Source organism: Pongo abelii, chromosome 15 (genome assembly GCF_028885655.2).
Source record: "Pongo abelii isolate AG06213 chromosome 15, NHGRI_mPonAbe1-v2.0_pri, whole genome shotgun sequence".
Taxonomy (NCBI): domain Eukaryota; kingdom Metazoa; phylum Chordata; class Mammalia; order Primates; family Hominidae; genus Pongo; species Pongo abelii.
Window position 1 is genome coordinate 79,754,924 of NC_072000.2, and position 18,816 is coordinate 79,773,739.

General features: G+C 39.4%; 1 long non-coding RNA gene across 1 annotated transcript; it reads left to right on the forward strand.

Annotated features, from left to right (window-relative positions):
* The first annotated feature begins 12,614 nt into the window (after positions 1–12,614).
* Positions 12,615–16,363, forward strand: LOC129049790 (uncharacterized). The gene is made up of 3 exons (XR_008513114.1): positions 12,615–12,788; positions 14,684–14,794; positions 15,515–16,363. It is a non-coding gene; the product is annotated as an uncharacterized LOC129049790 (long non-coding RNA).
* Positions 16,364–18,816: the final 2,453 nt, after the last annotated feature.

Genomic DNA, 18,816 nt, shown 5'->3' on the forward strand with positions numbered 1-18,816 from the left:
TTATTGTGTATTTTATTGTATAATATTTTTATTGTGTAATTATAATATTTTTATTGTGTATTCTTCAGTGACAATCTACATAGTGAGGTTTGACCTGCAGACAAGCAAATGTAATCCTATGCTATTCAAACTGAGCTGCCTAAAGGGAACTGTTGCAAGATCAAATGTCAAATGGATTTTTTTTATTGTTACAATCTACCAATTGCTTAAAATTGTATTACATTTTGGTTTCTTCTTTTTCAAATTACAACGTTCTATATAGATTTTTACTGGAGTCACCTTTGTTTCATCTTGGTGACAAAATAACATAAACTTTTCCTACTATGATCATGTAGTGTTTTATCACCCATTTTTAAAATTTTTTGGGGAAAAAAGCAAATCAATCAAAAAGTTGCTATACTAGAACAGTGAGCCTCCATTCTATAATAGGTTCACCAGTTTTAAATACACACACACACACACACAGACACACACACTTACATATTTATTTGTAAGCCATTAGAAAATAACTTGTAGAGAACATGACCTATCAGTCTTAAGTACTTCAGTGTACATCTCCTAAAGACAAGGACGTAACCACAATGTCATTATCACACCTAAGGAATTTAACAATAATTTAATAATATCATCTAATATACTATCTGTATATAACTTGTAGATAACATGACACATCACTCTTAAATACTTCAGTGCGCATCTAAAATTAATTCATTCTGGCCAGGCACAGTGGCTCACACCTGTAATCCCAGCACTTTGGGAGGCTGAGGCTGGCGGGTCACTTGAGGTCAGGAGTTCAAGACCAGCCTGGCCAACATGGTGAAACCCTGTCTCTACTAAATATATAAAAATTAGCCAGGCGTGGTGGCAGGCACCTATAATCCCAGCTATTTCGGAGGCTGAGGCAGAAGAATCGCTTGAACCGGGAGGCGGAGGTTGCAGTGAGTCAAGATCTCACCACTACACTCCAGCCTGGGTGATAGAGCGAGACTCTGGCTCAGTAAATAAATAAATAAAAATAAAATTGATTAGTTCTGTTTCTAATAGAACTAATTGGCCACATTCAAGGGCTCAATACCCACATGTAGCTAGTGGCTATCATGTTGGATGGTGCAACTTGAGGCAGTACCCTAATGCCCACCTTCATTTCTGCTCCGTTTTCTACTCCAGTCTTGGCACTTGCACATTATTAGTTTTAGCCAAGGCTCTTTCCACCATGGTTTCTCTCTCACGATGGTTCTTTCATTTTCTCTTACCCAGAAATTATTCAGGCTGTCTCCTGGCCTGCTCACATTTCTCCCTCCCATTATTAAGCTTTGTTATGCATCTGTTCCTCTCTGCATGTCTCCTCTGTCATCTCAGTGGCACGTGAAGCACAAGGGCTTAGTAGTCTGTCTTGGATTAGAGATGTGAGAGGGTTTTAAGAGTAATCTTTAGATAATAACGGAATTAGAAAGCCCACCGGTGCATCTATTTTTTCAGCCCTTAACTTTTTTTTTTTTTTTGAGACAGAGTCTCTCTATTGTGCAGTGGCAGGATCTCAGCACACTGCAGCTTCTGCCTCCCAAGCTTGAGTGATCCTCCCACTTCAGCCTCCAGAGTAGCTGGGACTACAGGTGCACACCACCACTCCCAGCTAACTTTTTTTTCATTTCATTTCTTTTCTTTTCTTGTGTTTTCTTTTCTTTCTTTTTGGAGAGATAGGGTTTTGCCATGTTGCCCAGGCTGGTCTCAAACTCCTGAGCTCAAACAATCCACCTGCCTTTGCCTCCCAAAGTGCTGGGATTACAAGTATGAGCCACCATGCCCAGCCAGTCCTTAACTCCTTAATCCTACCATGTATCTACATGGATCCAAAAAAGCTATCCCAACCAGTAGAATGAGAGAGGAATAATAATCTTGTATCCTTCCAGATACATCCTTGAGGATAGTAGTGTGCATAGAGAGGCTGTTATATGCTTTATCCTGCCTACTTCCAGGGTGGCAATAAAAACAAAATGCCCCGTAAATCAATCCACAGCTATTTCAGTACCACAAGATTCTGTTTAGAAACACATTGCTCAGATATATTTCATTTACATGAATTCTATGTTCAAAAGGATGGCGGCTCACAGGGAAATCTCATCCTTTCATTCCTGAGTGGCAGTAAGTAAGGCTCCATGGGACTGGCCCCTTAGGTTGTCATTAAGATTCCCAAGGATGTTTATGTCTACCATGGGGGAGACTAGATTAAAGGAACGTTGGAAAGGCCACAAAGGGGAGAATGGACAATGTAGGAACATGTCCAAACATGGAAACCATATGGAGTTAAGACAAATCATGTTCTATTTGCTGAGGAACCAGATTGATTAAAGGCTTTCTTATGACATGAATTGGAAAATTTGACATATGTACACAGGAGGCTGATGGAGAAAAGGATGCTTAATCTTGCAAAAGTCTATCAATTTTATTGAGCTATACAAACCCCAATGTGTCCATACTACTGCCATTCCCCTCTAACAGCCACATTCTTAAAACTGCTTGGAGATATTCTAAAATCTGGTCTCCGGTAGGTATATAACAATTTACGGTCATTTCTATTATTACATTATATGTGTCTTAGTCCACTTTGTGCTGTTATAACAGAATACCTGATACTGGCTAGTTAATAATGAACAGAAATTTACTAGTATATAGTTCTGGAGGCTGGGAAGTCCAAGATCAAGGTGCTGGCATCTTTCCAGAACTTTCTTCCTGTGCCATCACATAGCAGAAGGCGAAAGGGCAAAAGTACAAGAGAGCAAACTTACTCTCTCAAACCCTTTTTATGATGGCATTAATCTATTTGTGAGGGCAGAGCCCTCATGACCTAAACACCTCCCATTAGGCCCCACTTACTGGCCCCAGTACTGTTGGATTGGGAATTAAGTTTCCAATACATGAATTCTGGGGCACACATTCAAACCATAGAAACTTGTTTGCTAGAGAAAACATGTATACTGTTTGTGTCATTGTTACCATTTTGATGTATAATCTGCCAATTAAATACATAGGTGTTTTCTTAATAAAAATATGAACATGCTAAATATATTGCTTTTTAACTTGCTTTTAAATTTAATATATTTATATTATTATTTAGTTATTATATATTGTATATCAATATATTAAATTTTAATTTTATATATTTATATCAATATATTAAATTATAATAATTTAATATATTGTGAACATCTTTGTACATTATTATTTTATCATTCTTTTGCAACATCATTTTTAGTTGCTGTATAGTTTTCTATTGTACTATTGTCTTTCTCTCTCTCTCTAGTCAGTCTCCTTTCATGTGCTAAACTGGATTTTTACTGATCGGCTAAAGAAGACACACTTCAGCCAGGCATGGTGGCTCATGCCTGTAATCCCAGCACTTTGGGAGGCCAAGGTGGGTGGATCTCTCGAGTCCATGAGTTCGAGACCAGCCTGGGCAACGTGGTGAAACCCCATCTCTACAAAAAGTTTTTAAAAAATTAGCCAGGTGTGGTGATGTGCACTTGCAGTTCCAGCTACTCAGGAGGCTGAGGTGGGAGGAACACGCAGAACTGAGTTGTGATCACGCCACTGCACTCCAGCCTGGGCAATAGAGCAAGACCTTGTCTCAAAAAATAAAAATAAAATAAAATAATATACGTTTCCAACTTTTTTTAGTCTTCTAGAAATATATCAGAATCTCTAGTCTGCTGATGCCCCTTACTTCCCTGATCAGTTTTATCCTGAGTCAACTCCTTACTGCACTTTTTTGCTGTCCTTTCAATGAGAATTGGAAAAGAGCGGGATATTTAGTGGTTTTCTCAGCCAGTCAACAATTCAATGTCAGGAGGCTTGCCTCTTTGTATATCAGTCTTTTTGTGTAATTATCTAATATTTTATTGCATATTGCTTTTTTCTTAAAATAGTAAAAACTAGAAAAGTGAAAGTGCTAATATTAATGATATGAAATGTAGATCTTTCAATCTTATAGCAACTGAGACAAAAAATGGGATTGATTGCATATGCTGAGAGCAGTAAGTTTTTACTCATTGGATGTAAGTCAGTTTTCTGGGTATTCCATTGTGAAAGGGAAAAGATAAAAATACATAAAGAATAGGATTGAAGTGCTAGGAACATATCAAGGATATGCCTAAAAACCCAAAATTTATTCAATAATTGAATAAACAAATAAATTATGGTACATTCATTCACTGGAATATCAACAGGAATCAGAAGGAATAAACTACGACTATACTCAGTAGAAAAAGGTACAGAGAAAACCAACAGAGCAAAGATAATCAATAAAATCAAAAGATGGTTCTTTTACAGTCAATTAAATCCATAAATAGAAAAATCTATAGAGACAGAGAGTAGATTAGTGGTTGCCTAGGGCTTGAGAGAATGGATAGATGAGATATTTGGGGGGTGATGGCTAAGGGGTGCAGGGTGTATTTTTGGAGCAGTGAAAACGTTTTAAAATTGATTGTTGTGATGAATGCGTAACTATGAATATGCTCAAGGCCATTATATTGTACACTTTAAATGGGTGAATTATATAGTATATGAATTATACTTTTATCTTTTAAATAAAGTAATTTAAAAATGAAGGCAAAATTGAGGCATTCTCAGATAAACAAAAGCTAAGAGAAATCATTACTAGAGCTGCCTTGTAAGAGACACTAAAAAGAGTCCTTCAGGCTGAAATGAAAGGACACTAGACAGTAACTTGAATCCACAAGAAGAAATGAGGAGCGCCAGTAAAGTTAACTACATGGGTAAATATACAAGACAATGTAAATGTATATTTTGTTTATAACTATTTTTATTTCCAATCTGACTTAAAAGATAACTGCAAAAAGTAATAACTATAAATATGTGTTGATGGACATATAGTAAATAAAGAAGTAATTTTATGATAATATTAGCACAAATGAAGAGGAGGAAAATGGAGTTATAAAGAAGCGAAGTTTTGTAATTATTAAAATTAATAATCTACAAACTTAAAATTAAAGTTTGTATTCACCTGAACTATATTATTCTAAGCTGTTAATTGTAATCCCCAGGGCATCCAGTAAAAAAAAAAAACTCAAAAAATGTGATAAAAGAAATGGCAAGTTAGTTAAAATAGTACACTAGAAAATATCTATGAGACACAAAAGCAGGCAGTAATGGAGGAATAAAGGCACAAAAAAGACATAAGACATGTAGAAAACAAGTAGCAAAATGGCTGATATAAATCTTACCCTATCAGTAATTATATTAAATATAAATAGATTAAACACTCCAATCAAAAAACAGAGACTGGCAGAAGGGATAAAAAAAATCCAACCAAATGCTGTTTATAAGAAACATATTTTAGATTCAAAGACATAAATAGGTTATATGTAAAAGGATGGAAAAAAACATAAATGATGCAAACAGTATTTAAAAGAAAGCTGAAGTAGCTATGTTAATATCAGACAAAAATCAACAAATGTTACTATGGCAAAGAAGGACACTTCACAATAATAAAAGGGTCAATCCATTAAGAAAACTTAACAATTATAAATATATATATGCAGCTAACAATACAGTCCTTAAAATAAATGAAGCAAAAACTCACAGAATTAAAGAGAGAAATAGACAATACAAGAATAATAGTTGAGGCCGGGTGCAGTGGCTCATGCCTGTAATCCTAGCACTTTGGGAAGCTGAGGTGCATGGATCACCTGAGGTCAGGCGCTCGAGATCAGCCTGGCCAACATGGCAAAACCCCATGCCTACTAAAAATACAAAAAACTAGCCTGGTCTGGTGGCAGGCACCTGTAATCCCAGCTACTCAGGAGGCTGAGGCAGAAGAATCCCTTGAACCTGGAGGGCAGAGGTTGCAGTGAGCCGAGATCGCACCACTTCACTCCAGCCTGGGCGAAAGAGTGAAACTCTATCTCAAAATAATAATAATAATAATAATAATAATAATAATAATAATAATAGTTGAAGACTCTAATACCCCACTTTCATTAATAGATGGAATGACAGAAGATCAACAAGGAAATAAAAAACTTGAACCTAAATCAGACATTAATAGAATATTCCACTCAACAACAGGAAAACACACATTCTTCTCAAGTGCATCATGAAATATTCTCCAGAAGAGACCATATGATAGTCTCAATAAAGTTATAAGGGCTGAAATCATACAAAGTATGTTCTCCAATCACAGTGGAATAAAATTAGAAATCAATAAGAGAAAATATGTGGGAAATTCAAAAGGATAGGGATATTTTAAAAGCACTCCTAAAGAACCAATAGGTCAAAGAAAAAATCACAATGGAAATTAGAAAATACTTTGAAATTAATGAAAACAAAACACAACATACCAAAACTTATGGGGTGAAGCCAAAGAATGGCTCAGAGGGAAATTAATCACTGCATACAAATATGTTAGAAAAGAAGAAACATCTCAAATCAATAACCTGATCTTCCACCTTAAGAAACTAGAAAAAGATCAAACTAACCCAAGGGAAGCAGAAAGAATGGAATAATAAAGATAAGAGCAGAAGTAAGTGAAATAGAGAATATAAAAGTAATAGAAAAAAATGAAATAAAAAGTTGGTCTTTGAAAAAATTAACAAGTATGAAAGACCTTTAGCTAGTCTGATGAGAGGTAGAAATAAGATTTGAATTACTAAAATAAAAAATAAAAGAAGGAAAATTACTGTTGACCTTACAGAAATAAAAAGAATTGTAAGTGAATACTATGAAAAGTTGTATGCAAATAAAGTGGATAATCTAGATAAGATAGACAAATTCCTAGAAAGACACAGCTACCAAAACTTAATCAAGAAGAAATAGAAAAATCTGAATAGACTGAAAATAAATAGACTGAATTAGTAATCAAAAAATTGTCACAAGGGAAAGCCTGGAAACAAATAGCTTCACTAGTGAAGTTTATCAAGTGTTTAAAGAAGAATTAACACCACTCCTTCTCAAACTCTTTCATAAAGTAGAAGTGGAGGGAACACTTTTCAATGTGTTCTATGCAGCCAGTATTACTCTGATACCAAAGCTAGGAAATAACACAAGAATACTACAGGCCAATGTCTCTTATGCATATAGATGCAAAATTCTGGACAAATTACTAGTAAATTGAATCCAACAACATATAAAAAGGAACATACATCATGATCAAGTGGGACTTAACTCAGAAAATAAGATCAATTCAACATATAAAAATCAATGTAAATATTGGTATTTACGTATCAATTTACATATTGATATTTACATATCAATATTACTATATTAATACAATAAAGGACAAAAATGACAGAATTATTTCAATATACACAGAAAGGCATTTGACAAAATCTAACTGCTTTTTATTAAAAACCACTTGAAAAACTATGAGTAGAAGGGAACTTTCTTAACAAAGAACATCTATGAAAAACCCACAACTAGCATTGTGCTTATTAGTGAAAGACTGATTAAAATCTTTCCCAGTAAGACCAAGAACAAGACGAGGATATCCTCTCATACACCACTTCTATTTAACATTGTACTAGAAGTCCCAGCCAGGAAAATCAGGCAAGAAAAAGAGAGAAAAGGCATCCATGTTGGAAAGAAAAAAGTAAAACTATCTCTATTTACAGATGAGATAATCTTGTATATAGAAAACCCTAAGAAATCCATCCCCCCCAAAAAATATATTTTTACATATTATTAGATCTATATGTATCTATTAGAGCTAATAACAAGTTCAACTAGGTTGTAAGATATAAGAGCAATATACAAAAACTAATTATATTTCTGTATACGGGCAATGAATAATACAAAAATGAAATTGAGAAAGCAATTCTATTTATAATCAAAACAATTTATATCAAAAAGAATAAAATATTTAGGATGAAATTTAACCAAAGAAGTGCAACCCTTATACATCAGAAATTGCAAAACAAAGAAGACTAAAAAAAGTGGGAAGATATCCCTTGTTCATTGATTGGAAAACTTAATATTGTTAAGAAGGCAATGTTTCCCAAATTGCTCTACAGAGTTGATGCAATCTGTATCATTTTCCAGCTGTCTTTTTGGCAGAAATTAGCAAGCTGATCTTATACAATTCATATAGAAATTCAAAGGTTCTGAGTAGCCTAAACAATCTTGAAAAAGAAGAACAAAGTCAAAGGACTCACACTTCACAATTTTAAAACTTACTACAAGACAGTGTGGAACCAGCATAGGTAGAGACACATATATCAATGGGAGAGATTTCAGAGCCTAAAAATAAACCTTCACATTTATGATCGATTGATTTTTGACAAGGGTGACAAAATTACTAATGAGGAAAGAATAGTCTTTTCAATAAATGGTGCGGGGACAACTGGATATCTACATGCAAAAGAATGAATTTTGACCCCTACCTCACACCATACAAAAATTAACTCAAAATAGATCAAAGACTTAAATGTAAAGTATAAAACTATAAAACTCTTAGAAGAAAGTCGATGTAAATCTTTGTAACCTTGGGTTAAGCAATGGCTCCTTAGATAAGCAACTAAAGAATAAAAATAGATAAGTTGGGCTTCATCAAAATTTAAAATGTTTTACAAATGATATTATCAAGAAAGTGGAAGACAACCACAGAAAATATTTGCAAATCATATACCTAACAAAGATCTAGTATCAAGAATATATAAACAACTCTTACAACAACATTTTTAAAAATCCATTTTTAAAATGTGCGAAGGATTTGAATAGACATTTCTCTATATATACTTGAATATATATTATGGGCAATAAGGATATGGAAAGAGTTTCAACATCATTAGTCATTAGGCAAATGCAAATCAAAACAACACTGAGATACAACTTCACAACCACTAGGTGATTATAATAAAAAAGATGAATCACAAGCATTAGTGAGAATGTGGAGAAACTGAAACCCTCAGATATTGCTGGTAGGAATGTAAAACAGGGCAACTGCTGTGGAAAACAGTCTGGTAGTTCCTCAACAGTTAAACATAGAGTGAAATATGACTTAAAAGAATTGAAAACATATATCCACATAAAAACTTGTACACAAACTTTGTAGTAGCCTCATTTGTAAGAGTCAAAATACAGAAACAAACCAGATATTCATCAACTGGTGACTGGACACAGTGCAGTATATCTATACAATGGAATATTATTGGGCCATTGAAAGGAATGGAGTACTGATACATGCTACAACACGATGAGCCTTAAAAGCATCATGTTAAATAAAAGAAGCCAGTCACAAAAGGCCACATATTACATTATTCTATTTATATAAAATAGCCAGAATGGGCAAATTCAGAGACAGAAAGTATATTACTGCTTTCCAAGAGCTGAGGGGGGAGAGGAATGGGGAATAATTGCAAACAGGAACAGAGGGGTTTTTTTAGGGTGATAAAAATATTCTGAAATTAGATAGTGGTAATGGTTTCACAACTCTGTGAAACTCTGTACACTGAATTGTGTACTTTAAAAAGTTAAATTTCATGGTTTGTGAATTGTATCTCAATTTTAAAATACACTAAAGAAGTATGAGCAAGTAGAGTGCATTCCAGGAATGCAAGGTTGGTTTAACATTCAAAAATCAGTTACTATAATTCATCATAATAATGGAATAAAGGAGAAAAACTATGAAATTATATCAATAGACTGAGAAAAGGCCTTTGTTATTTTGTTAAATGACAAAATTTAGCACATATTCAGGATAAAGGGTCCCAACACATTAGAAATAAAAGAATTTTCTTAACCTGACAAAAGAGCATCTACAAAAAAAACCTATAGCTTACATTATATTTAGTGATAAGAGACTGAATGCTTATCTCTTACAATCAGGAACAAGGCAAGGATGTGTATTCTCAAAACCTTTATTCAACATTAAACTCTACAAAAAGGCAAATGTGTCTGGGTGCAGTAGCTTATACCTATAATCCCAGCACTTTGGGAGGCCAAGGTGGGAGGGTCACTTGAGGCCAGGAGTTCAAGACCAGCCTGGGCAACACAGAGAGACTACATCTTTACAAACCATTATTTTAAAAATTAGCTGGGCATAGAGGCAGGCACCTGTAGTCCTAGCTACTCTGGAGGCTGAAGTAAGAGGATTGCTTGAGCCTGGGAGCTTGAGGCTGCGGTGAGCTATGATTCCACCACTGTGCTCCAGTGCCTGGGGAACACAGTGAGAACCTGTCACACACACCAAAAAAAGAGGCAGATAGGTTGGAAAGGAAAAAGTAAAACAGTCTTTATTCACAAACAACATAATCATCCAAGAAAATCCTAAGGAATCTACATAAAAGCAACTCAAACTAACAAATAAATATTGCAAGGTTGTAAGAAGTCCCTTCTAGGTATACACCCCCAAAAAGTGAAAGCATATGTCCCCCAAGAGACTTGACATGAATATTCAGTCACTTTATTCAGAACAATCAAAACCTGGAAACAATGCCGTTGTCCAGCAACAGGTGAACAGATAACAAATTGCCCCTGGAGGAAGCATCTTTGTTTGGGTCTTGTAGCTACAGAACCTTTACCCTGTGGAGCAGGAGACGGTGGAGACGCAGGTGTGGGAAAGGTAGGAGACACTAACCCTGGCCTGGAGATGTCCAGCTGAAGAACAGAGAACACTTGGTTGGGAGGTAGAGACTTGAGTTGCTCAGCAAAGTCGGAATAAAGGTAACAGGGCTGTGAGATTTGGGAGCAGTAACAGAGAAAGCCTCGGAAGGGAAGGGGTGGACAGGCACAGATGCCATGAGAAGGGTGACTTTCGAGGGAAAACTGTAGAGAGAGGATTTTTTGATTTTTTTTTTTTTTTTTGAGACAGAGTTTTGCTCTTGTTGTTCAGGCTGGAGTACAATGGCGCAGTCTCAGCTCACTGAAACCTCCGCCTCCTGGGTTCAAGTGATTCCCCTGCCTCAGCTTCCCTAGTAGCTGGAATTACAGGCGCCCGCCACCATGCCTGGCTAATTTTTGTATTTTTAGTAGAGACGGGGTTTCACCATGTTGGCCAGGCTGGGCTTGAACTCCTGACCTCAGGTGATCCACCCACCTCAGCCTCCCAAAGTGCTGGGATTACAAGCATGAGCCACGGTGCCTGTCCAGAAAAAGGATTTTTATAGAAAGTTGGTATGTGGTGTTATTCCTTTTTTCCCTTTTCTTTTTTTTTTTTTTGAAACAGGGTCTCTCTTGTTGCCCAGACAAGAGAGAGTGCAGCAGCATGATAACGGCTCACAGCAGCCTTGATCTCCCAGGCTCAAGCAATCCCCCCACCTCAATCTCCAGAGTAACTGGAACTACAGGTGTGCACCACCACACCCAGCTATTTTTAAAATTTTTTTAGAGGTGGTCTTGAACTCCTAAGCTCAAGTGATCCTCCTGACTCAGCCTCACAAAGTGCTGGGATCATAGGTGTGCACCACCCCACCCGGCCTTACTCTCTTTTTTCAATATTTCTACTGGATGAGACTCTATACTTGGATAAGCCCAGTTTTATATGGGTTACATAAAATAAATATAACGGCAGTAATAGCTAATAGGCACTATATGCTTACTAGGCACTAACCATTGCACTAAGCAATTTAAATACATTCAATGGTATGAGGTGGCACCATTATATAGATGAGGAAACTGAGGCACAGAGTTTTAAGTGATTGTCCAAGATCACATAGTTATGAAGCGACAGGGCCAGAACATGGGATTTCATATTGAAACCCAAAGCTAAGAAGCTGTTCTCCTGTTCCTGCTTTCTTCCTTGACCATGTCTCCCTCTGTATGCTGTCAGGGTTGGGTGAGTGAAGGAAGGATGCTGAAAAGTCAGTTGGTTCAGGCCCCACATTTTCAAAGCACTTAACTCCAGTGAGGCCATATATCCAGCCTGAGATGTTTAGCCAGGCCTGAGAGATGAGGAGATTCACTCCGCTTTTGAGTTACTTTCCATTTCTTGATGCTACCACCTCCAGAGACCCAGGAATTATATACTCATATAAATTCCATCATTTTCTGGTTGCAGTATAAGTACATTACTTTTAAAACATACCATGTTTTTTGTTAACCTTATTTTGATATATCTTCATTTTTAATCTGATGGGAAACTGAAAAATGGAGTGGCCTCTCTCTCAACTTTTGAGAGGCCTCACTCCCTTTCCTACTGTCTGAAAGGTGCAGGAAGAGGAGATCCTGCAGGAAGCAGCTCTGATGCCCACTCTGGCTGCTGCCAGTGGCTGGCTGGATGTGCTATCAGCACACAGGTTGAAGCAGGTCAACAACCTGGGGACCCAGAAGCTGCATGGTGCAAAGTGCATCTATCTGGAAATTTCCTGAGCTTCAAGGGGGTTTATAAGGCAGCCACCAGGCCCAGACTGACCTAGAGAACAGGAGCTTTGGATGCATGTTCTTTAACCCAGTGGTTCTCACCTGGGGCGATTTAGCATCTCCTCCCCGTAGGACATCTGGCAATTCTAGAGACATTTTTTTTATTTTCACAACTTGGGGTTCTACCAGCATCTAGTGGGTGGAGACCAGAGAAGCTGCTAAACATCTAACAATGCACAGGATGGCCCGACGCAACAAAGAATTATCCGCCCAAAATGTCAAGAGTGCCACAGTTGAGGAAACGTGTTCTAACCCTCTGGGCCTGGCCTTAATGAAGGGCAGCCACACCCCTCCTAAGACGCTTCCTCCAAGGCTGTAAAGCCGGAGAGGGCTGGACTGTAGGCCACTCCGCCGCGGGATTTCCCCTTCATCACCTGGCCACCCACTCTGGCCCCCTTACTGGAGGGCTCCGCCCTCAGGTAAATGTTTTCCCTACTTGTTTGGGAAACTTTGAGAAAAATCCCCTTTAGCCATCTTCTGAGCAGTGAAGATGTACCATGTGTGCTTTTTCCACCAAAAAAACATTAAAGCGGCTAGGGGATTTTTATTATTTTAGCTCAAATAACTAAATAGTGGCAGCCAACTCCTTTAAAGGCGACTGTCAGCCCTCAAAGGGGCGCTCAGATGGAACTCAGAAAAAATTTTAAAAAGAGTGAGTTTAGTATCAGTGGATCAGGGGAGTGGGGATAACCTGGGAATTCTGGTCTGGTGGGGCAGGCGACACAGATCGAAGGCCTCCCCCCACCCCCAGCCTCGAGCCCCCTCTGCGTGGGGCCCCTGGGGGCCTGGGGACATTTGCATGTACCCAGGAGATTCTCCTTTCTTCTTCCTGGGTTTCATCTTTAATAACTAGATGATGGGCTGTTGGGGAATGCAGGGCCAGCGCTCTAGGAAAGTGAAACTGCCTTGCAGAGGGAAAGCAACGCACTGTGGCCCCGAAAGACCCAGACCGCCAGCGGCCCCGGGCAGCCGCCGAGGGCACCGGCTCACACTTCCTGCCTCTCACAAGCTCTTGCTTGGCATGCATTGGTGACTTGAACTGGGGGGTTAACCCAAAAAGATCAAGTGCGAGCTCAAGGCGGATGATGAGAACAGATTCGGGGCTGGTTAACCTCAGAGAGCGGGAGTCCGTTGGTGCTAATGAGGCCAAGGGAGCCTGGCTCCTTTCTGCCCCCAGGCAGGTGAGAAAGAAAGAACGGAGACGAAAGAGGGCCCGCTGTGTCTACTCATTTTGGCCCGGAAGCCCAGCTCGACCCTGAGGCCACAAACTGCCCCCTACTGGAGAAATCGCTGCAGGATTTCTCCTCCATCAAATCGCTGTGTCAGAGCCAGTGGGGGGCTTTTAAAAGACGCCCACGCTCAGGCCCCCACCAGGCCACCTACATTGGAATATCTGAGGCTAAGTCCCAAGCTAGAATTTCCCATCTTCTTTCTGGCCTCGGGAGATTTTGCATCTCCTTCCAGGGAAGGAAGCCTGACTTCTGAAATGATTCTCACGAAGGAGAAGTGCTCCGTTCTGCAGTGAGCCTGACCAGGGGGGCCACACCACAGACTCCCAGGAGGCTTCTGCTCTGCGTGGTTCTTCTGCTCTCGTTTCCTTAACGATTAGGCCAGAGCATCTCTGCTCTTGTAAAATATCAGGCAATTAGATCTCGAAGTCTTTGAAGTGGGCAGATTCACCAGGCGTTGGACTGAAGTTTCTATTTGTCCTGGCACTGAGAATAGCAAAGGAACAGGGGGACTGAACTGGTAAGGATATAGCAGGTTTGTTGCACTTTTAAAAAATATGTTTTCAATTACCTTAAGAACCCATTTATGTGCAGTATATCCTGCTGCTGATTTTGAACAAGGATGATCCAATAGGCACTGGTATTAAAACGCTGAAATAGAGGTTGACAAGTAGCTGCTTCCCTAAATCCTTGGAGTTTCCTTCCTCCCTCCTTCCCCTCCTTTGGCACCAGCCCCCTTCCCACCTCCCCAAGATCCAGCAACTAAAAGGTTATTTGCTTGGCACAGCAGGGGGTAGGGGCTGTGCTGAATGGTGGGAACCCACGCTATATGGGTTGTCAGCTGTGTCACCCCTAATTAGACATCATTTCAATCTACTCATGAAAGCAGCTTGCTGCAGGACTCTGTGCTGGCCATATTTAATTAGAGCAGTATAAGTTTTTTTTGTTTGTTTGTTTTAAGTTAAAAACTCATATTGTGTTGCCCATGTACCAGAGACTAGTCTAAGAACTTTACAAACATTAACTCATTTGATCCTTATAACGACCCTATGATACTGGTGGTGTGATATCCTCCCGTTTTCTAGGTATGGAAAGAGGCATAGAGAGGTGAAGTACCTTGTTGATATCTTCTAGACCGGGCTGGCGGCAGGGTCTCTTGCTCTCAACCAGAGGAAGTAGAACCACGAAAGAATAAGGTAGGATTTTCTTCCTTCTGTCAAACTGAGATTCACAAAGTGGACTCTAGCATTCTTCCTCTCTGCCATTCCCTCCCATCAAATTTACACCTGGGGAAACAGTGGCCCAGAGAGGGAAGGAGACCTTCCTACAATCTCAGAGTCAATTGGGGGCAAAGCCAGGACCAGAATGCTGCCTCTCAACTCCCCCTCGACCTCATATCAGATTGCTTACATCCAGCTAAATGTCTCCTCAGAAATCAGTTGGGGAATATGGTGATTTTAAGTCCATAAATTCTTTATTTAATACTCCTCCCTCTAAGAGGTAGAGACTCATTAGCCTCCCCTCAAGTGTGGACTGGACTCAGTGCTCCCTTCTACTTTTTTTTTTTTTTTTTTAGGTCAACCTGTTGCCCAGGCTGGAGTGCAGTAGCTCAGTCTCAAATCACTGCATCCTCCGCCTCCTGGGCTTAAGTGATTCTTCCACCTCAGCTCTGCCCAGCTAATTTTTTGTAGAGACAAGGTCTCACCATGTTGCCCAGGCTGGTCTCAAATTCCTGGACTCAAGCAATCCTCCTGCCTCGGCCTCCCACAGTGCTAGAATTACAGGCATGAGCCATGCCACCTGGCCCCAAGAGTAGAACAAAGATGGAGGACTAGGTCATAAAAGGCACTGCAACTCCTCTCTTTCTTTCTCTCTCTCTCTTTCTTTATCTCTCTCTCTTGTTGTTCACTCTCCAGGAAGCCAGTTGCCATGTCATGGGGAGGACACTCAGGCAGCCCCGTGGGGAGACTCATGTGAGGAGGAACTGAGATGTCTTGCCAACAGCCATATGAGGGAGCCATCTTGGAAATCTTGGGACTTGGAATCTTCCAGTCCCAATCAAGTCTTCAGATGACCAGAGCCTCAGCTGATAACTTGGCTGCAGCCTCATGAGAGACCCTGAGCCAGAACCACTCAGCCAAGGTGTTCCTAGATTCCTGCCTCTCAAAAACTGTGTGAGATAATAGATGCTTATTGTTTAAAGTTGTTTAGGGTAATTCATTGTGTAGCAACAGATAACTGAAACAGGAGGCCCTGCATTTACTCTTTTTTTTTTTTTTTTGGAGACAGAGTCTTGCTGTGTCACCCAGGCTGGAGTGCAGTGGGGCGATCTCCACTCATTGCAACCTCCGCCTCCTGGTTCAAGCAATTCTCATGCCTTAGCTTCCCGGGTGGCTGGGACTACAGGAGTGTGCCACCATGCCCAGATAATTATTTTGTATTTTTAATAGAGACAGGGTTTCACCATGTTGGCCAGGCTGGTCTCAAACTCCTGACCTCAAGTGATCTGCCTGCCTTGGCCTCCCAAAGTGCTAGAATTACAGGCATGAGCCACCGCAGCCAGCCTACATTTACTCTTAAAATGCTATAAATGCACAGAGTGCTTTGAGGAGTCTTTTATCCCAATGTATTCCAACTATATTTCTTTTAAAAATTTAGGGCAATTCAGGCATTTTAATGCATGTGGCCCTCCCCCTCCTACATTCCCCCACCCTTCATTATTTCATACTGGAGTGGTCTTTTGAATTTTTTCCTGAACGTGTTTCTAGAAAGTTTATACCAAGTAAAACAGCTATATCCAAGTTCCTAGTAATTATTACAGCAATTACAAGGGTTCCAAGTCTAATAAAGTAATCTAAGGGCAGGAGGTTTGGAGGTATGGTTATTTCTTGGCATTCTTCTAATGACAGCCTGGAGCTGAGTAGCATCTTGGCAGTTGTCTACTCTGTTTGAATACGTTAGACTGCTCCTGACTCTGTCACTTGCTAACTGTGTGACCTTGGGCAAATGATCAAACTCTCTGTGCCTTAATTGCATATAAATTTTGGAATCTAATTATAATACCTGCTCTGTGGAATCCTGGGGAAGATTAAAATGAGAGGTGGTAGAGCATGGTGCTTATGAACATTGAACCAAATTGCCTGAGTTTGAGTCTTAGCTCCAGTGACTTTTCTAGCTGTATGATCTTGGGAATGTTACCTAATCTCCTTGTGCCTCAATATTCCACATACATAAAATGGGGTGAAGTGGGGAAATGGTGCTTACCTCCTATGACTGTCATGAGAATTAAATGGAGCCAATTCATATACTATTCCTGGTACACAGTAAGTAGCATATGGCAAGGATGCTAGGTATAGTTGTGCAGGTTGTTCGCTGTTCAAGGGCTCAGAACTGAGAGGTCAAGTGAGGGCTTGCCAGGCCATACACTTTGGTATGAGGTTGCCTACCTAGAGGTGGCGCTGTTTTCTAATTTGTACCAGGCCCTATATCAGCCAGCTGTCAGCATAAGGGTTTGTAGTATCCAGCAACCACTACCTTAGCACTATCTTTAGGCTTTAGGCTGATGTTCACTAAGCACATGCCAGTTTTATTATAACTGTTACTTGGTAGCTTCCTGGAGTTCTCCAGGATAACATCAGTGGGATGCCTATATCCCAAACCTTGCCATTACCATTCAGATACAATGCTGAAAATCAAATAAAAAATATTAGCAAGGTAAAAAGTTTAAAATCCCGCAGGACAATATTATATATTGCTTAGGCATACATACAGATTTGGTTCAAGTATAGAAAAATGCATAAGAATGATAAACCCCATATCTGGATTATGGGTTACCTGGGGTGGGGAGGAAGTGGAATTAGAAAGGGATGAAGGAAGCTTCGGCTCTATTCATAATTTATTTCTTCAGCTTAATGGTGGCTACATAGTGTTTATTATTTTTTAATCTTAAATATTTAAAAATAATGTATAATTAATACTATTAAATAAGACCCGTCTTTCTATGTAAAAACTAATTTTGCATTTCTCTCCTCATTAGTCTCTGTTAAATATTAAATCAGTACATTGATTGGGAATGACAGAATCAAGCAATCATTCATTCAACAAGTAAACACTTGTTGAATGATAGGATGTTCAAAGAGCTAAGAACTTCATCCATATGCTGTAATACTTAGAACGCTTGTAACATTTATAATAACCTGTTTGGTTATTTGACTACGTTTTCTTTTTTCTGTGAGAGCAGAGTCTCTGTCTTATTCATATTTAAGATTTCTGCTCCGTAATAGGTGATAAATAAATGTTAATTTAAACCGAATGAAACATAAATATGATTATTATTGTCCTGAAAGAGCTTTGAATACACTAGAATAATGCAGGTCATAAGTGCCATAAACGAAGAGCAAAGGGAATTCACTTACGCATTCATTCATTTGAAAACCATTTACTCGGCATCTGTTAGGCACTGAGCACATGACTATAAACAAGAGAAACACAGACTTTGGTTTTTACAGGGCCAACTTCTCACCACTTTCATCACTGTCTAACTGGCCTACGCTGCCAGCATCTTTTGTTTGGATGGTTGCAATAATCCAATACTGAAATCCTGACTCATCTCCCTGCTTCCACTTTGCTCCCCTATCGTAAAATCTCAACCGTGTCCAGAGAGATCCTCTAAAAACCTAAGTCAGATCATGTCACTCCTCTGCTCTGACACCTTCAATGGCTTCTCATCTGTAGGAGATTGCAGAAATTGCCATAATTATTTAAATTTTTCCTATCGAGAAGTGAAGTCTGTTTCTCAACTCATTGAGTCTGAGCTGGCCTTGTGACTTTCCTCGGCCAATAGAATGTGGCAGATTCTGAGTTCTGTGCTAGCTCTGAGCTTGGGTTCCATGGGGCTTCGAATGCTTCTGTTCCTACTCTTGGAATCCTGCCACTATCAAATAAACATACTCCGACCAGCCTGTTGGTGGATGAGAGACCATGTGGAGGAGAAATGCCCAAGGCGAGGCCAGGCCAGACCAGTCAATTATCAGCCAACCTACCAGCTGTCTGAGGACACATGACCGAGCCTAGCCGAGATCAGCCTAGCCCAGCCTATCCCCAAAGAACCTTTCAGATGACCCACAGACTCATGAGCTAAATAAATGGCTTGAGTCATTGAAGTTTCTGGTAGTTTTTTGGGCAGTGAACACTGATACACTATCTCATTTAGACAAAA